Raw genomic sequence first — 15,711 nt, forward strand, 5'->3', positions numbered from 1 at the left:
ACCCCAGGGTCTCCCCCTTCTGTTCCACAGCCACCTCGACCTCATATCCAGGCAGATCCCACGCAGGAAGATGCCTCCCACCCTCCCATCCTCTCTCCCTGCGCCCTGACAGCAACACACAGGGGACCCAGCAGGGGAACAATGAGCACAGGCAAGGTCCTCAATGCCACAGGGACGGTCCTCAGAAATCAAACCCACTGACCCAGAACAGGGTAGGCAGCCCTGCGTGAGCCCGGTGCTGGCCAAGCTCTGTTCACGTGCTGCAGTCAGGACCTCTGAGTCACCAGTGAGGCCCACTTGAGACAGTAAATCAAGGTGATGAAAAGCATCAGACTGGGGTCAGGATACCTGGGCTGGGCTGGGCTGGGCTCTGGTTCTGGCTCGGGCGGCTGATCTGTGTGACCTTGGCCAAGTCGCTGGGCCTCCATTTCCTCATCTACATAATGGCGGGAGCTAGGGTAGAGAGACCCCTCCAGGTTCCTTCCAGGCCTAACCTTTCATGACTACCTGTCAAACCACAAGCTCCCCTGGCAGCTCTCCCCCAGGCACAAGGCTGCACTGGCCACTGAGGTTTCTAAGTTCCTCAACCAGCCTAACAGTGTCATGACATCCACACTCACATCTTGAAAAACCCTGGGGTTCCCCTCTAATTCTTTCTGGGACAAAAATCACCAGCGAGGCTGCCAGGGTATCTTGCTAAAAGCCACACACAATGACAACAGGATATAAACCTCACGACCGATTCACCTTCCAGCAGCATCTCCCTCACCTGTGGCTCAAAGCCCTTCCAAATCTGAACTGAGCTTAGAAGGCACCATTACCCCAACCACGGAAGTGAAGTGCTGGCCAAAGGCACCACCACAAGAATGGGGCTCCCCTCACACCAGGCCCACCTTCCTCAGTTCTACTGCCACAGGAGCCAGTGCACGCCCGTCTCAGAGGGCAGGGGCTGGAGCATGCATTTTCCCTCTTTGGCTCCTCTGGCTGGTGGGTTGGGAAGTGAAAAGGGTCCCCTGATAGATTAAGTAGCTAGAAGCCAGTGCCTGTTCCACAGGTCCAACAGAAAGTTCCAAAAAATATTTTGGAAACTCTCTGTACCTTTAAACTGGGGAAACAAACGTATCTCCTGGGAAGAAAGGGACTTTGAAGACCAAACAAAATTCTGCTCGTGGAAGAGAGATGGACACACCACACCATCAAAGGCGGGGTAGGGGTGGGGGTGGATCTGAACACACCTGTGACCCTGAGGATGAATGACAGACTTTTTTTGTTAAAGGCTGTTCAAGGCAGACACATAAGGAAACCTGCATATTTATCTCTCTGACATTTTAAAATATGCTGCAAAAAGCTGAATCCTAAATCAAGATGCATTTTTCAAGGCATGTTGTACCAGGGACAAATCCACTTCCTTTCTCCCTTCAAGGAGCGAGGATTACTGTATATGACTGAGTCTGGGCTTCCTGCACAATCAATATTGAGTTATGTTTTGGAGGTGGCAGACCGGCCGGCCAGGCTGGGGCTTGCAATCACACGTGGCCCATTATCAAGGGCCTCTGCCTCCCCCGGGGCCCTGAGGCTCAGCCCAGGCCCCACGCTACAGGGGAGCTGAACAAAGCCTCAAGGAAACCATAGGCTCTGTGAGGGTTCACCAGAAATGGACATTTTCCAGACCCCATTCAGGGATCCAGCTCCCAGTCAATTGTTCCGAGGCACCATCCCAAGCAGGGAGCCCCCAGCTTCTTAGAATCTGGATGCCACGGCAGCAAATGCTCTACACAAAACAGCTGCACCTCCCTGAGACCTGGGGGAAGGCCCTCCTCACCTCACAGTTCCCGTCAGGCTGCTAGGGCTGGGGTGGGCAGGGGAGAGGAACCTTGGATTGCTTTTCAGGTGGATTTTGGTCCAATGTTCCATAAGCTACGGCGAGAGCCTTCAACATTCACTAAAGGGCTGCACATCGCAAACAATCGGGTTTACACCTGCTGCCCTGACACAATGATGCATGGCGTGGCCTGTTATGAAAGTATCCTGGCTTAGGTATCATTTGGTCCCTAACGCACACCCCCACCCAGAGCCTTGAGCAGAAGGAGGAAAGAGACCTGCATTATTCTCCCCTTAGGCAGTCCCCAAAGCAGAGAGGACAGGACTGAAAATGCATAAGAAAGTGCTCTCAAGGGCTCTCATCAGACCTGAGCCAGAGGGAGACCTGGGCCAAACTCCACTGTCAACAGAAAAAAAAGCAAAAATCGATAAATGTAACTGCTGCCGCCACGGAGGGAGGCTACCCCAGGGGGCACTAGTGCCAGGGGAAAGAGGATTAGGGGTGACCATGAGGGACTGTTACCAGCCCCACCTTACCTTACATCCCCCATCTTAACCTGCAGTTCAGAGACAAGTTAATAACACGCCCCAGGCATCATCCACCGGCCTTGCTCACCTCCCCCTGCCTACTCCAAGGCCCATTCCTGTTTTATTCACCCTTGTGGTTACCACAGTCTTCCTGGCATTGAGTCTAAGAAGTTACTATAAATCAGCCTCCCAGCAGTCCCTTGGGGCAAAGGGGAGCAAGGACAAACCCTAGTCCATGGGAGAGTGAGGGGGGTGTCCTCTCCCTCCACCTTCATCTCACTCGCCTCCCCTGGCCATCCTCCACCAGATTGGACAGAGGTTCTCAGAGCTCCCTGCCTATCACCCTCGAGGTGAGGACACAGGCTCTTACCTGCTGACACAGCCCAATCTCAATACAACCCACAGCTCCAACCTTGTGCCGTCAAAACATTCCTTCCCTGAGCCCAAATCTGAGGGACACAACAGGTCCAGAAATCCCCAGGACAGGCTCCCATCCACACCAACGCCAGGCAGCGAAGAGATACCGTTAAGAGATGGTCAACAAGGGGCACCTTGAACCATGCCATCTCTCTAGAGCACCCAACTCTGGGTGGGGGCCGCCACAGTATGGTGGGGACAGGGTTTTGGGAGGCCTGTTAAGGCAGAGCCCAGGAATAATGCGGAAACAGCTCATTACAGTCATGAAGGCAGTGCTAAATGGTTTATTAAACCTTTCAAAGAAAAATACATCCATCAGTGCAAGAGCCCTTGCACTGCACAACAAACATCAAGCCCTTGAAAATTTCCTCATTCTAAGTAGAAATAAAGGTTTATACATGTATACACACGTAAGCATATGTCCCGATATAATGACCTCCATATGTAAAGTCATCTGCATAGAAAGAAACACAGGTATATGGAGAGACAAAGGCATGTTATGTGGGTAAGGGCATGTTATATTCTAGAAGGGTGTGCATGCACGCACACATACTTAAACCAGATGCCAAATCATTTCCAGATGCTGCAGTCTAGGATATCCTTTGTTAAGGAAGAGGAGAAAAAAGCTTGCCCTTCATGGCCAGATACTTGGGTTCAGGTTACATGAAACAGGATTAGTTCAGAAAAGAGTACAACTTCACAGCCAAGGCAAAAACCAAAGAATGAAAACCATGTAAACAGCCAACACAATTGCAAGACTGAACACAGTGACGAAAGCCCAAAGGCTTCTGGTTTTACGCTGACACCCCTCCCTGCACCTCACACCTGTGGTCTAATGTGGAGTAGAGATCTCTCAGGCCTAATAACAGGGCTTGAGTTCCTCTCACGACAAAATCCAGCGGCATTCAGTCCGGGTGAAAGGCTGCACGATTTGACACCTGCCTGTGCCCAGCTGACTCAGGCCATGCCCATCAGCTGGCCAACCCTCCTCCGGCAACCTCTCTACTCTGAGTGGTCACCACCAAGGACAAACAGTGTCCATGCCCACAGCATGCATGCAGAGAAAGAAGTAGCAAAGAAGGGACAAAGAATGGCAGGGTCCCTTGCCCCGATCACCCACCAGCACCCAAGGCCAAGGCAACAGTCCTCCGGTGAAGCCAGAATTCTAAACGCATGCAAGCCCTGTGCCTCCCAACACAGGCCTTAACCCGCTAGTCTATGTCACCTGCCCTTCCCAAGAGCCTCCAAATGCAGGTCCATGTGGGTCACACTCACTTTCATGAAAATCACTAGTCAAAGACCTGCAGGACTGGAAGGCCACTGGAGGTTATCTAGTCCAAACCATCTTAACTCCCAGATGAGAAACCAGGGTTCAGAAAGGTTAAGCAATTTGCCTAAGGTCACACAGCTCACAAGTAGAAGAGCTGGGATTGGATCCCAAAGCTGCCTGGCTAAGGCTACGTTCCCTCCACTTGGCTAAATTCCTATAAGCCAGCCGCTGCTACCAGTCCTAGGAGGCAAAGGAAGTGACAACTGGGATAATCACACACTGGCAGTCAAGGAAGGCAGTGGAAGCAGTGGGGGAAAGGAAACCTGTGTGGCAGTCACAGTCACTGCACCAGCCCTGCAGAAGCACCAGCAGAAATGAGATGCCAGGAAACCAGAAGTGGAGGAGAGGGCTGCAGAGTAAGGAGGACACGGTATTTGGGGGCAGGAGACCTGGGTCCTAGTTCTGGTTCTGCCACTGATGACCTGAGATGCCTTGGCCAGGTCAAGCTGCAAATCTGGGCCTTGTTTCCTCATCAGTAAAATCAGAGGTCTGGACCAAATGGTCCCTGTTTCAAGTCACCAGGACCTGATTACAGCGTCAGCCATACTCGCTGGTTATGTGGCTTCCAATAAGTCACTCCGCTTCTCCGTGCCTCCATTCCCTGACCTGACAAGGAGGTGCCAGGCTCCCAGGGCTCCTTGGGAAGTGCTCTGAGGAGACCATGTAAGCCGAAGGGGTGCTCCCAACTTCCCTGGAATCAGGACAAACCAGAGCCAGTGTCCCCAACTCCCCTGGCATCAGGAGGGACTAGAGCCAGCTGACTGGCTTCCCTGGCTGCAGCCAAAGCTGCAGCTGGACCAGGAGCCCAAGTGGGAGTCAAAAGCATCAGAGAGGCCGGCTGAGTGCCCACAGGGGACCAGAGGGGACAAAGTGTGTCACTGCTGGCACACAGGTCAGGAGGCGAGCAAACGCATGCACACACCTCCTCCCACGCAGCATTGTTCCCAGTGCCTCCGTCAGCAATTCTGCTGGGCTTGACAGCCGGGGCTTCCTAATAGGGCAGGCTGGACCTGGCAGACACCCGGTCACTTCCCCTCCAGCGGTCCACGGGGACGCACCACTGCCTGGGGTGGGGGACGTGCCAGGAAAGCTGGGCCTGTCCTCAACAAAAGGCTGGGAGCCAGCCAGCTACATGGGTGGGCCCTGGTGGGGTGTCTCTCGTCTCCCACACAGGTGGTCTCCTCCACCCTCTCGCCTCTGCAGGAGCCCAAACGGGTGAGGAGTCACCCAGCAGCAGGGAGCTCACTGCCTCTGCTCAAAGGGCCTACTCCACAGGCACCTGGTATCCAGATTTAGGAGAGCTGACCCTCTCGCATTTACACACTCACCCGCAGGCCCTGGTCTGCCCTGGATCCAAACACAGCAGCCAGCATCCTGCAGACAGTCTGCCGCAAAGAACAAAGAGCACAGTCGGCTCTCTCCCCACCCCAACCAGTCTCCCCAAGCCTGCATGGTCTAAAAATTAAGAACACTTATCCATGCTAGTTGGGTCTGATTCCCAGCTCAGCCACTTAGAAGCTATATCATCTTGGGCAACTCACTTAACTTTGTGTTTCAGTTTCCTCCTCTGTAAAACAGAGATAATAATGGAGTTGAGGTACGTACACACACACACACACACACACACACACACACACACACACACACACACACACACACACACACACACACACACACACACACCCCAACTGTTTAGAATTGTGCCTGGCACAGAGCAAGGACCATACAAAAGTCAGACATTATTAAAACTGCTTTCAAGCTAAATGCCATCATTTCCTTCAGCGTTTCTTCATTCAGAGGCTCCACCATCTACTGACCCTCTACTTCACTCAAAATAGCACAGGCTCTGGGTTCCAGCTGATTCTGCCACTTTTTTGCAGTGTAACACTGGGCACAGTGTAACTTCTTTTTTCCTCTTCCGAAAAAAAGAAGATCCTCTGACTTACCTCAAAGGATGAATTTAAAGATGGAATGATAATGCGTGTAAAGCACCTAGCTATTATTATGAATTATTAACAATAACACCATCCTTCTCCTTATGGACACAGTCCTCATTCAGCGAGCCTGAGTCACTTTCTTTCAGTGATGGACAACTGCTGGCACACAGAACCGACTGTCTGGTACATTCGAGGGTCACTTTCTTGCTCACCATTCAAATGAAGCTTCCTCATCCTGTGCCTGTGAAGTTGGGTTGTTTTTTTTTTAACCCACCTATAGGACTTTACATTTATGCCTATTAAATTTCATCCTGTCGTTTCCAACCCGGAATGGGAGCGGGAGGATTCACTAATCAGCTCTGACTCAACCAGCACAGAGGCGCTGTCCCTGGAAGAGCTGAAAACCCCGAGAAATGACAGGGCCCAAAGAAGCCAGACTCTCAGAACTGAGAAGGTGACAGCCACAGCTGGGAAGGTCTTGGCCAGCTCTGCCCTCTGTTTGTCCAACACCCGGATACAAGAGACAGCTCTTATTACCAGGGTTCTATCAAGGAAGTGGGGGGAGGAGGGGTACCATGCTTTCAAAAATAAAGCCACATGTGCAAACTGTTGTCATAAACACGGCCCCCTTGCAAGGCATCTCCTGCATTCCTCCCCACACAGTAATGTGTTTCATTTCTTCAACATAAACACAATCAGATTTATTGCATTCCAGCAATATTTCCAGGATGGGGACTGAGAAAGCTGCGTATCTTAGGAATAAAAGGCACTCACGCATACGTGGGCAAAGAAAAAGGAGAGAAAGGGCAAAAACCACCGTCCAGCAGACTCTGGGGCCAGGCGACTGTGCACCATGCGAGAACATTTATGCAATCAGCCCGCAAAAGCTGCAGGAAACAGAGGCCAATTTAAGGTTGGGGTTCAAGGTCATGTGTCGGGCCAGCCTTAAAACTTGCCCACCACAGGCTACAGAGCTTCACACCGTTTAAAGTCTACCTCCCCGATCCCAGACGCATCGATTCACAAACCCTTCCTGGGACCCTGAGAGGGCCGACAAGTCGTGAGCCTCATCTCTGCCTGTCCCCAGGAGCCAAGTATGCACGTAAGATCCAGGAAGACAAACACTCTGTCCCCTGGAATGTGGCGGAAAAGCAGTTGGGGGCGGGGTTCTCTCTCAAACTTTCAGCTCTTACTACTTCTCCCAGGCTGGATGAGGCAGCACCCACAGAGGGATTCCTGGAGAATGCAGGCAGGAAAAGGAAGCAGTTGGGGGAAGGGCAGGAGAAATGAGTCTCACGAGAAGGGAGGAGCCAACGTGATGTCATGGGACAAGCATGGGCATTGGAGCCAGAGAGACTACTCAAATTCCAGCTTTACCACTTCCTGTGTGGCTTCGCACAGATTACTTAACCTCTCTGAGCTTCAGCTACCGCACCTTGCTGCACATCTGTAGAAAGAAGGCAATGACACTCCAGGTCCCATCCAGGTACTTCTGCACCTTTGGTGAGCACTAGCTTTTTAAACCTCTCACCATCCATTCAGAGGGACTATAATACGGTAGGCCATCTACTCCCCTTTTCACCTACCAGTCTTAGCATCAGGCACCGCAAACACGAGTTTAAACAGATACTGACTGACATGCCCCCCCCCCTACTTTGGGGGACCCACTCAAACCCCTTCTGAAACCTCAGAGACTCTAGCTCCTCCCCTCTGCTCTCACTAAGGAGAAGGGACTGGACTCAATTGCTGTGCAAGCTCAGTGGGCACCGCCCAGCTCCCAAGTACCTGAAGGAGACAGCAGCACTGGCCAGGCCCTCCCAGGCCCAGGAAGACAGTGGGTACCTGACAGATGCCCCCGCCTCTGCAGAGCAGCCCGGTTCAGCAGCTTTTCAAAGTCAACAAAGTAAGGTTTTCAAATCCTAAAAGGCTTCTCAAGCCCCTTCTAATCTGCCTGCCATTTTGTTTCGTCTGCTCAGCTCAAGTCAAGGGGAACTTGACATTTGGAATACTAACTGCAAATAATCCCACGCCAAAGACAGGGCCTGGCATGCTGCAGTGTCAGCATGTGGCTCACAAGGATGGTGGGAACACTCCAGACATTCCAGCTCTTTGCAGAGGGTCCCAGAAGGCACATGAGGCCCCTGTGGCCACCTGGGCGGGGACCACCCAGAACTGTCAGCTACCCCAGGGGCAGGGCTGTACCTAATTCACTGGCTTCCTCAACACCCTGCCCTGGGCGTGGCAGAGGAGAGATGCTATGCAGGATGCTACGTTGGCAGAACCTATGTTGGATGAATGAATGCATACGCACAGAGTGGAAGTGGAGAGCGCACTGAACCAGGACATATTCTGCAAACTCCAGGTGTGAACCCTGTTCTGAAGCAGCCTCCGGTGAGCACTCTGCTTCTTGGTACTTCCACTTTGCAACAGACCCCACAGCTGGTCTAAACAGTGAGATCCACCAACCACCCTCCTCCCCCAGGGCCACAAACCCCAATCAGCAGGATACGCAGGTAGGACCCCATGCCTGTCCCTGGCATGCACACTCAAGGCCCTGTGCGCCAGCCAGGCCAGGGCCCAGGGTTTGTGGACCTGGGTGTCTTGACCCCTGCTGTGCAATAACCCACTCAGGCCTGCCCTTTAAGAGGAAGAGGGGCAGGAAGTGCCAAGAGGCCAGAGGAGGCAGAGACTTCAAGGGCAGGCTTTGCGGGGCTGAGGCTGACCTCCCATCTCCGACCTCTGAAGCAACAAGGGCTTAGCTGACATACAGTGCTTTTCAAAGGCAGCGAGCCCTTTGGGCATAAAAATAAAATTCCAGGACCTCAGCTGAATAAGATACAACGACTATAACCATAATGTCACATATGTATACCCTCAGCCCTCCACAGGCACAGGTTCCTCATCCGCGGGATACGCAGGTTTTCTGAATCTGCGGAAATGGAACCTGCGGATACGGAGGGCCAACTGTAGTAGGCCCTTTTATATAAGGAACTTGAGCAACCATGGATTTTGGCATCCACCAAATCCACGGGATCCTGGAACCAACCCCCGCAGATACTGAGGAACCGACTGTACAAATAAAGCTCAACAGCAAATACACCCATGTACACACGTGAAACCTCCTGTCCCCCAACGCATTAGGTCAACTCCTGCAACTCATCACCTCCTCCAGGAAGCTGTCTCTGGCCATGCGTGTGATCTGGGTGCCCCTCTTGTGTTCCCACCGGCCCTGTTCCCCCTACTATGATAGCACGGGATCCCCAGAACCTCCAACGGAACCTGGGACATATGCTCGGCTTGCATAAGCTAAAGCAAACGTTTATTTATTGTCCATTTCCCCAACCAGACTATAAAACCCTTGAGGGGGACTTCCCTGGTGGCCCAGTGGTTGGGAATCTGCCTGCCAATGCAGGGGACACGGGTTCGAGCCCTGGCCCGGGAAGATCCCACATGCCGCGGAGCAACTAAGCCCGTGTGCCACAAATAGTGAGCCTGCGCTCTAGAGCCCATGAGCCACAACTACTGAACCCGCATGCTGCAGCTACTGAAGCCTGCGCGCCTAGAGCCCGTGCTCCGCAACGAGAAGCCTGCTCCGCAACAAGAGAAGACACAGCAATAAGAAGCCCACGCACCACAACGAAGAGCAGCCCCCGCTCACCACAACTAGAGAAAGCCCGCACGCAGCAAAAGACCCAACGCAGCCCAAAAAAAAAAAAAAAAAAATCAATAAAAATAAATAAAATTAAAAAAAATAAAATAAAACCCTTGAGGGATAATACTTTATTTGACTTCACTTTGCAAGTACCTGAAAAAGATCTAGCATGTACCTCAAACTGGAAAACCATCTGTTGAATCAATAAGGGAGGGGATGAGCCTATGGCCTCTTACCTATGCTGCCCCCTCCACTCCAGGAAGGAGTCTAAAGAGCCCTGGAAAATCTAAACCTAAGAAGACAACTCCAAACTACCCAGGGTGACGGCACAGCCAAACGGGTCCCTCCGCCTTTAGCGAAATCTATGTACCCAAGGGGCATGAGCTTGAGTTTCCATACAGACCCAGGCAGCCAAGGGAATTCTCGCTTCCCGGCTGAGGCTAAACAGGGACCCAACCACAAACATCCAGTAATACTGAACATGACGTGAATGGTGTAAAAATAGCTCCTGTATCTTGTGCCCCCACCCTTCTACCCAGCAACACAAAGGGCAGAACAAAATGACACCCCTAACAAGCCTCAGCTTGTTCCAGCACAGACAGCCCCAGCCTCCTACATCTGGACCAGCTGCTGGGAGCCAACTGGGGATTCCAAATTACATTTTAATTACCATAATTTTTCACAGGTACCTGAAACCAGGCCGTGACAACCGTGCTAGAAATCCCCAAGTATGACGCGTGAGGTTGGTGTTACAAGTCAGTGTTCTACGCACACACCTTTTCTCCCGTGCCCTTCATTTCATGGGGCACTTTACAGTTTGCAGAATGATTTCAGGGCCCTTCTCTCACCCAGAGGCTCTGGATTAAGACAACATGGTTTAATTCCAACCTCTGAAGTATAGTGCCCTCTACAGAGACCTTGGATTAAAGAGGGGTGTGCAGATTGGGGTTGGGGAGTGCCTTCTCATCCCACAGGGTTACTAGGAATATTAAAGACCAAACAGAAACCATAATGAAGATTTTTAAAGAGAAAGCATCTATTTAGAGTACTTCACGCTGGGCAGATAGTGGATGCTTAACCGACAGACGTTCTCAGTGAGGACGTGTCTATACAGCTAGCAGTTAGGAGAGTGAGCTCTGGAATTCATCTGCTTACATTTGAATCCAGGCTCTGCAACATTTTAGCTGTGGGATCTTAAGCAAGTTAATTAACCTTTCTGGGCCTTAGTTTCACCAACTGGAAAATAAGGACAATAGTAGTAATTACACAGGCACGTTGAGTCCAGTGAAATAAAAACAAGTGAAGTTCTAGCAGGGTGCCCAGCCCCAGCACATAGTAAACACTCAAAAAAAAAGTATTTACCAGGGGAGAGGGGAATGGCAAGTGTCTTAAAAAAAAGCGAAAGGCACAACGTACGGTTCAGCTTTTACCTCCCCACTCAGGCACACGTCGTAAGTGAATTCTAGAAGAAAGGGTGGTGAGGGGAGCAGGACTCTGTGGCTCCCCTGCTCTAGTTCTGTCTGAAAGCTCACATCTTTCTCCCCTGACCCTGAGGATAAGTGCCTTCAAGGAAGGGACTGTGTCATGTTGCTTGTTGGTAAGCCCTCGGGTCCCTGACATGTGACTGGCATAAAACTTCGGCTCGGTCAATATTTACAAAATTAACTGAACAAATTAATTTATCTCTCTTGCCTCTGTGCATTCCTGATATCAAAAAGAAGCAGGCTACACAAAGAAAATCCTCGAAAGGTGGTTTGTCTCTTCGACCGCGGTAATATACGCCAAGGGAGTAGACCTCCCCGGGCGGCCCGTGTGCCAGAGCGCCCGCCCGACCATGCGGCTGTTTGCTGCCACAGAGAAGCAGAGCGCTTCCTCAGAAAGGCCCCAGGGGCGCTGCTCTCAGAGGTGATGAGTGGCATCAAGCCCACCCATGTCCCCACATTGTGGGAAGCCCCACACCCGCCGAGAGTCAACGGGGAAAGGGGACAAACGGAAAAGTGGCTCCCACTGAAACCCCAAAAGCAAGCCTACAGGCAGTGAGGAGCAAGGACACGTTTTATTTTTAGCCACGAATGATGGAAAGTTACTCCCGGAATGGTGCAAATTCTGCTTCATCACCCTCAGAACCTTCCCAGGATCCCCAGTGGCTTCCCAGGGAAATGGCGACTGGTAGGAGAGAGGAATTCCTGAGGCTCCCTCAGCAGAGGAGAGGGAGGACACGGAAAAAGGAGGTGAGCCAGGTGGAGGAGGAGAGGGGGGTCTCCGGGAACCACCGTTCCCCTGAGCCCAGATGGCTGGAAGCAACAGAGGCTCCTACAAGTGGTCACAACTCCCCTGGCTAGTAGGAGGCAGGGGGTCCCCCCCAGAGCCAATCCAAAACCCAAGGCTGGCACCAACCCCCGCTCGCTGGGAGGCACCGGGCTATGGAATCGGAAAGACTTGAGTTCCAATGCTGCCTCTGCTGTGTTCTGAAGCAGGTACCGAAGTTCACCGAGCCTCCATTTCCTCTTCCACGAACTGGTGTCACCACGCGCTGCAGTAAAACGATGCCTGCCCAGTAGGTAGCTGGTGCTTGATTAATCACCTTTTAACAATTAAACCGGGGCCCAAGTAAAAGCCTTCACAGGCTCTGCTTGTGATCCTAGCCAAGTGGTTTCTGTTCTCTGACCCCACGTCTTCCCACCCACCAAGAGAACAGGCAACCTTTGAGGGGCACCAGCTCGGGGATCCCGCACCCTAACTACTGCTCTGTTGGCAGAAGTCTCCTCCTTTCAAGGGTTGGGGGCTCCACTCTGAAACCATATCCTGACCTCAAAGTGGGCCCACACCTCTGGAAACATTAGAAAATCACAGCGAATTCTGATTACGATGTTTATTCCTTCTACCCTCACCCAAACCGTATCTATGGGCCAAATGGAATAGACCCTGACCCGCCATCCACCCATTCCGTGAGGATTTACTGCTCCTTTTCAGTGCCAAGCTGGACAGTGAATACTTAGCAAACAGGACAGACCAGTCCCTGCTTTCCTCAAGCTTCATTACTAAATGCTGTAAGATGTAAGTTAATTCTTTTATTATGCTTGTGGTAAGAGCTACAGAGGGGAAAGTACTGGGAGACTCGGGGGTATGTAACAGGAGGCCTGACCCACCAGGGTCAAGAGGTGCCCTTTAGGCTGAGATCTGAAAGATGAGTGCAGGTGCTAACCTGCAGCCCAGGGAGAAAGGCAAGAGATGGACACCCCTTCCAGGCAGCAGGCAGAGAGAACAGCATGTGCAAAGGCACTTCTGAGAAACCAAGAGAAGGCCAGTGTGGCTCAAGGGCCAAAACAGAGACCAAACTGCCCAGGTTGGGGGCTGGCAAGGCAGGCTTTCAAATATGGATTGCCTCCACGCTCCAGCCTGCCCCACCCCCAAAGGGTTTCCTGGAACCTCTGGATTTGGGGAAATTTCCTCTGCACAGACGTCAGGAGAGATGCAGATGGTCCAGGGCACAGCAAGCAGGGCAGTCCCGAGCTCCAGAATCCAGGCATGGCATCCCGGCCTGGAACTGGCATGGACTTGGAGAAGGACCCTCTTCAAACACCCTTTTCCTGTCCCCATTCCCACTTGTTTTGCTTCTTCTCTTACTTTTATTTATTTTTAAACTGGGGCCTGCTTACGGTCAGGTTAATGCATTTTTAAAAAGAAAGCTTGAATGTGCTGCGGCCCTCCCTCAGAGGAGAGGGTGGATCAATAGCCCTCTTAGTGTTTTTTCCCTCTGCCACCAGCAGGCCGGAGGGGTGGGGCGGGGGTGCAGGCCTGGAGCACACCCTGCCAGGTGGGCCTGAGAACAAGGCTTACCTGCTCCCTCTCCTCACTGCCTCCCTCTCCCAGGGAGCATCTCCCACCCGGCCCTGCACCACCCAGAGCGGAAACAGGAGGAGAGCCTCGGCTAAGAGAGAGCACTGGACAGAGCCTGAAGACTTCAGTTCAATCTCAGCTTGGCCTCTTAGCAGCTTCAAAATTTTGGACAAGAGCCTTAACCCCCCTGTACCTCAATTTGCTTAAAGAACAAGTGGGGATCTGTCTAAAAAAGGAGTGAAGTAATGGGAAAAGGGATCTGTGAGGCTGCTGGCCAAGGCACCCAAGGACGCCCCACCCCTTCTCTCGGGCTCCCGGCCCCCCAGCCAGGTAGACGGCACCCTCCCTGGAGGAACAGATCCACTGGCTGTCACAGATCCTTCCTGCCCACCTCTCCGCACCCCCCGGCCCCGGGTGAGCTGGCAGGCTTTGAGCTCCGTCAAGTGAAAGCCCTCCCCAATGCTGACAGATGGGGAGTCCTAAAATACAGCGTATGGATCATGTTTCGTGACTGGCAAAACATGCCAGCCAGGACACTCTGAGAACCCGGCCGGTTTTCAGGAACAGGATTTTACACATTTCCCAGGATTGGCGGATCTGCGCTCGCCTCCGCCCGCCCCACAAACCCCGGAGCCCGGATCCTGCACCGGGAGGATACTTAGGACAGGTGGAGGCCGTGGGGGAGGGGGAGCCCCACTACCAACAGGTTGGCTGTGCCCTAACCCTCTGCCGCTTTTAATGTCGTTGATACCCTTTACTGAGCACCTACTGTGTACCTTGATGCGAATCAGGCATTCGGCACTCGTTCTAAAGCCACACAGCCGGGGTTCCAACCCTGACTCTCACCTTATGGCCCTGGGCACATGGCTTCGCCTAACTGAACCTCCGTTTTCTCATCTCTGAAATGGGGTTGGTAAGACTTCCCTCACTGGGTCACGGTGAGCACTGGGGAAAGAACTGAACGTGAGCAGCTACAACCACCACAGTCCTTGTCACAACCGCAAAACTGTCGGGTAACTATTGTTGCCACTGTCCTACAGATGGCAAAATGGACACCGAGAGGCCATGTCAGCCAGCGGCGGGCGGGGTGGGGGGCGGCACGTCTGCTTCTGAAGGGCCTCAGAGATGGGTTTCAAAGGGTCTGCAAACCCCTGGGCTTATTATGCACAGTTGCTTGTACATGTGAACGTGCAGTACCGGAGGGCACCAGAGTTTATCAGTCTCACAGGGCTCGTGGGCCCGTAAAGGTTAAAAACCATAGCTCCATACAAGCTTGTCTGCTTGACACATGAGGTCCGCCTGGCAGTCCTAGACTCCAGGATTTGGAGCAAGGATTACACCCCATTTCCCTCTCCCCAAGGGAAAGAAAGTAGTTCTTGGCAACATCAGTTACAAGAGCTCCCAACCAGAGAAAAGAGTCAAGAGAACCACAGGCAGTTAGGTGTGTGGGCAAGACCCCTGGAAGGGAAGCCACAGGCTACACAGGTTCTAGAATCTCAAGATCCGCCATCTAGAGTCTCAAGAGGTACCTCTGGTTAGGTGTCGGGCTGAATCAGCCAAGTGGACAGATATTACCTCCTGAGGGCAGGGACATGTTTAGGAAATCAGCCAGATCAACAAGACATAAACCAGCGCTTTAACAGCATTAATCCTTGGAGAGTATAAGTGCCCGAATTTTATGTTTGCCATCTAATTCCCTTCACAATGAACATATATCCGTGAACTTTTTTGGAAATAAGACATGAAACTAATCTACTTACAAAGCTACCTAGGTAAAGCGCACAATCAGGCTTGGCCTAATAAATACTTGTGCTTCTGCCCAAAGCAGGTTCTTGAAGGCCCCATCCGGGAATGGGAAAGCTATCATTCTGGGGGGCGAGTGGGGAGACTAAAGCACATTCCAGATACTTCTGTGGGTCCTCTGTGGTGTGGTCATTCAGGGACACACAAAGAGTTCTGCCTCTCTGGAATGATGGCTAGAAGGGATGGCGGATCTAGCTGACCTCACATACTCTGATGGTCTGGTAAAGAGGTGACAGAATTGGGGGAAATGCCTAATTAATTTTTCTCTTTTTTTTTGGCTGGGAGGGGCAGGTCAAGGAGGGGAGGGATGGAGAACAGAACACGTACCCCTACCACCTGAGCCCTCCACAGCAGACAGCGCTCTGAACCATGCACACCTGTAA

At 52.2% G+C, this 15,711-nt stretch overlaps 1 protein-coding gene across 10 annotated transcripts in view; it reads right to left on the reverse strand.

The window, feature by feature from the left end:
• Positions 1 to 15,711, reverse strand: part of SSBP3 (single stranded DNA binding protein 3) — a 164,725-nt gene that overhangs the window by 91,063 nt on the left and 57,951 nt on the right. Inside the window, exon 1 of one of the 10 annotated variants that reach the window (XM_067726259.1) lies at positions 9,922 to 10,057. The exons of 8 other annotated variants lie outside the window; for them this stretch is intronic. The gene's annotated coding sequence lies outside the window, so the exon portion shown is untranslated. Of the gene's footprint in view, positions 1 to 9,921; positions 10,058 to 15,711 lie in introns of those variants that run through there. One more of the 10 variants, XM_067726260.1, reaches the window with a different exon arrangement.

The sequence above is a fragment of the Pseudorca crassidens genome, chromosome 2 (assembly GCF_039906515.1).
Source record: "Pseudorca crassidens isolate mPseCra1 chromosome 2, mPseCra1.hap1, whole genome shotgun sequence".
NCBI lineage: Eukaryota > Metazoa > Chordata > Mammalia > Artiodactyla > Delphinidae > Pseudorca > Pseudorca crassidens.